At 38.6% G+C, this 4204-nt stretch overlaps 1 protein-coding gene across 1 annotated transcript in view; it reads right to left on the reverse strand.

Annotated features, from left to right (window-relative positions):
• The window catches only part of LOC138019442 (secreted frizzled-related protein 1-like), a 15947-nt gene extending 12259 nt beyond the window's left edge, over positions 1-3688 (reverse strand). Inside the window, exon 1 of the mRNA XM_068866232.1 lies at positions 3571-3688. The gene's annotated coding sequence lies outside the window, so the exon portion shown is untranslated. The remainder of the gene's footprint in view (positions 1-3570) is intronic.
• Between the last annotated feature and the right edge of the window lie 516 nt (positions 3689-4204).

A 4204-nucleotide genomic window follows, 5' to 3' on the forward strand; every position in this document is an offset into this window, starting at 1 on the left:
GCCGAGACTAATCTATGAGGTTTATCACACCTAAAGATTTGCTTTATGTTTTCCAAAAAACAACCTCAATAATTATTTTTGCAACATACACAAGGTCAAAATTCCCTCGCAACTTCAAAGACGGCTCGAAATGAGTTTAAAATTTCAGGCATTCTGCATGGGGGCTTCGGCTTTTCTGTTTGTACATAGTTAGTAGAGGGTTTGTATGATAACCAATAGTTTTCGAATTCTAACATAGCTTGATGGAACATCTGGCTAGAGGAGGAGCTCAGTACAATGTGTTTTATTCAGGGGCACTAAAAATGTTACGGATTAATGAAGCAACTAACACGTTGCTCTAAGTAGAAGGACAACGTAGCAATGTCGCATTATTCAGGTATCTGTAAATGACAAATCGTCATAGTTTTTGATGTAGTAGGCGTTTAATCGCGTCAAAACCAGAAAAGTTGTTTTGACACCAGATTGATTTGAGATGATTCTTTTAAGCTTATCAATCATGTCACGTAATTAACTAACAAATGAGAATAGGTGCATTGAGGATAAGCCTGCACACGACAAGACTATTAAATAAACCCAACAAAGCAAACAATGGTTGATATATTTTCTACAGTGTTTTGTCTCTTGAAATCCCAGGGAATCATTAAGCACGGATTTAAGAAATTGCTAAAACAATTACGGCGCACGAATCCAAAAAGAAAAGAAAAGCTAAGGACAGATCGTCTAAGTTACAGCCTTATCTAAAAGATGATTTAGTAAATGTTGCAAATGGCCGATAGCAAATAAACTCACGCTAAATACGGCAAAAACGGAATTTATGCATATTGGGTCAAGATTGAGACTGTATTCGCCCTTCTCACACGGCGGCTATATTGTCCCGGGAGACCAAAAAAGCTTTGTTTTACCACGCCAAGCCTCGCAGTGGAAATCATGGGGGTGAGGCTTGGCGTGGTAAAACAAAGGGACAATATGGCCGCCGTGTGACAAGGGCGAATACTTTAACGGTTCCTCCTAGTCCTTCAATCAATGGCGCTCTTTTTGAGCAAGTCATGATCTCTAGGAGTGCTTATAGATCGTTTTCACTGTCACGCAACAAAAAAATAAATCGAAAACCATCCAGTGGAAAAAGTCAAGAATTCGTGATGTTGTAGAAGATAAATGAAGAAGACACTTCTCCAAGTTTTAGGCCTGTGCGTTTCCTCAAACTTCAGATATTCGTCGAAATGTTTCGCAGAAATTTACAGAGCCCAGTATGAAAACGACATGTTGGTGCACATCTGTGGTGCACCAATATGGCGGCCGGAAAATAGTGTCAACATCTGTTACTTACTTTGGCTATCTAGGCCAGTGATCATCTGTACTGAACAGACAGCTATTTACCTAAGCACTTTTCCTAATGCTTTAATTTTTATAAAAGGCTCAAAACCATGAGATAAATATATATTTCTCAATAAACTCGATCGTCGCCTCGTGTCACGCACCGCTATAACTCAGAAATTCAAAATGCTCTGGTTTCCAAACGAAGCACGCTATTGAGCTTTAAAATTGCAAATGGATACAAATTTACCGCCTCTTATGCCTGATGAGGATAAAAACTTTCGTGGCTCTTTAGTTTTGGATTTTAGAAAATGATGACGTCGCGTGAAAACGATCTATTGATGATTAGCTTACTTGGAGAAACCATATTGATAAGTTAACCAAGAAAATTGCTTCTGGTATTGGGGCCTTAAAACGAATCAGGCATGTTGTCCCCCATGGGATCTTACATTCTATTTATCAGGCCCTAATCATTACAACAACATCCATTGTTCAACTACTCAGTGCAATATTGTTTGGGGAAACTGTGGAGTAACTTTCAGGACCTATTGGCTGTCAAAACTACAAACCAGAACAGCCTGTGTCTTGACCTACTTTCTAACAACGACTCTGATGTCAATAATTTATTTGCACTCCTAGGTTGAGAACCCTAGCCTCTCAAAGGCAAATTGAAAGGGCGACAATGGTATTAAATTCCTACAAGGACTAGCACCTGAATTTCATTGCTCGAAATTTCTCCATCGCGAATCTGATTATTATTGTTGGGGACACTCTGTGAATAAGGTAAATCTTCTGCAACCACGCACAAACTACGACAAAAACAACTTAATGAAGCTATAGTGGTGCCGTTTTGTGGAACAGTTTGCCTTTAGAACTAAGGAAAGCGGAGTCCCTCAAGCAATTCAAACGATTGAGGCTATCTAAGCCATTATTTTTAAACACGGCATTCACGGAATGTTTATTTCATGCCGGGTATTAGAGTAGGATAGTGAAGTACTAACGTAGTGACCTGTTCATTTTTTCTATACTTGGTACAACTACTTTTAATTATACATACGGTTTTTAATGATTTTCAAATCAATGCTGATGCTGTGCATCTCTGAAGAAAACTTCAAGATTAGATTTCATTCAGTGTTACTCAGTTTCACTTTAACTTCCCTGAAATTTGTTTCACACGTAAATAAATTTCACAGGGCGCAAAAAATGGGTTTAAAAACACTGGAAATCGAGCAAGGGAACAACAACTTCATTACAGATCGGCGACATTCACCCATTAATTAAGTCAGAACTCGCGTTTGATTTCGTCTATTCTAGTTAATTCCAAGGTAACACTGAACCACCTAGCTGTCTAAGTTTAGCTGATATCTTTGTACAGGGTTTAATCGATATCCAGCAGAGCGAGGCTCGAGTTATTAATATTGCTATGAGTGACAAATCATTTCCTCATATTGATAAACGATAACAGAACATCTAATCTTCATTAAAAACATGAGCAAAGATATCATTCGATCCCAGAATAGTAAGTTGATAATTTTGGTACTTTGATGGGATGGGACAAATGAGACGTTGAGCTTTTAATTCGTCTTGTAAGTGAAAAATTTAACACTGGACGACATGTGTGACTGTTTTAACACCCAGATTAAGCAAAGCAAACCTGTCGAGAATCATTTAAGTCAAAGAGTTTACGTCTGAAAACTTCCCTCACCAGCCACGGAAGACTCTCAACGAAAATAAACTAGTCTACTAGTTAAAGCCACACATGTTCGAGTACGTTTTCAGTCAACAACCCGCTTTTCATTACTAACACTCGCACTCTCATGCGTTTACGTGATGGAAAAGGATACCCTCAAACCTTGAAGCGCCGCAACTGATAAAAGCCAAGAGTAAAGCAAAAATTAGACCGCAACGAACCCTTTGAGTTTCACATCCTATCCCAGCTCTCTTTCTTCACTTATGTCGACATGTCAAACGCCACGGTGTTTCTGACGATTTAGCACTTACCCAACTAAATGGTAGAAACTATGAGTATTTGTGCGGAAAAGGTACTAGGTTCATGTGCACGGTACAGAGGTGTGACTCTTTGCAAATGGCATAACCATGTTGATTTCTGGTATAGAAAAGCCAGAAAGCGGCTCCTGGATAGTTTAAACTATAACCGATCTTTAGAATTCCGTGACTTTGGAGAACAATACATCCAAGAACTGGACAAAGAATAGTTGGGAACTACGGGAGAGATAAACATTATGATATACCTACCCTGCTCTGAGTTGCTGATCAAGAGAAACGTCTGGGCTCCAACGTCTGATCGCAGTCAGTAAGAATCCATCAACGAAGAGATTTAAATATCTTGCTCCAAATGGGCGTGATTTCCTCAATGAAAATCCATGAGAAGTACAGCTTCCGCTATTTAGTTTCTAGGCTAACATTTAATTCAAGGAGGATTTGAATTTAAGTCTTTAATTTCCTTAAAATATGAACTTCTTAGTTAATAAAACTGTTTATTGCTATACTGAATTAATGTCCAAGTCATTTCTTGGCAATAATACTTTTCCCTTTTTTCAGGTTTTAGTGCTTTCGTTTGCATTCATTGCTTTCAATGACAGATATGTAATCTCGTGCTTTGACAATCCTCCAAATCTATAACCAGATGAAACATCAAAAATAGTTTCACTTAAACTGCTTAAACAAAGGAACTCTTAGAATTTAGCAGTGGTCGATATAATTTAACCACTTATCAATCCTTCAAACTACTCGGAAGTTTCAAAATCTTCGCGCTGTCCTACTACATGAGTGTGACTGTTGTTATTTGTTTAAGAGGCCGGATCACAGCAGTGCTGCTAGTGTTTTTTCGCACGCATTCTGCTGCTGCACCCTTTCCGCGTTGGATTCC

Source organism: Montipora capricornis, chromosome 10 (genome assembly GCF_036669925.1).
Source record: "Montipora capricornis isolate CH-2021 chromosome 10, ASM3666992v2, whole genome shotgun sequence".
NCBI classification, from domain to species: domain Eukaryota; kingdom Metazoa; phylum Cnidaria; class Anthozoa; order Scleractinia; family Acroporidae; genus Montipora; species Montipora capricornis.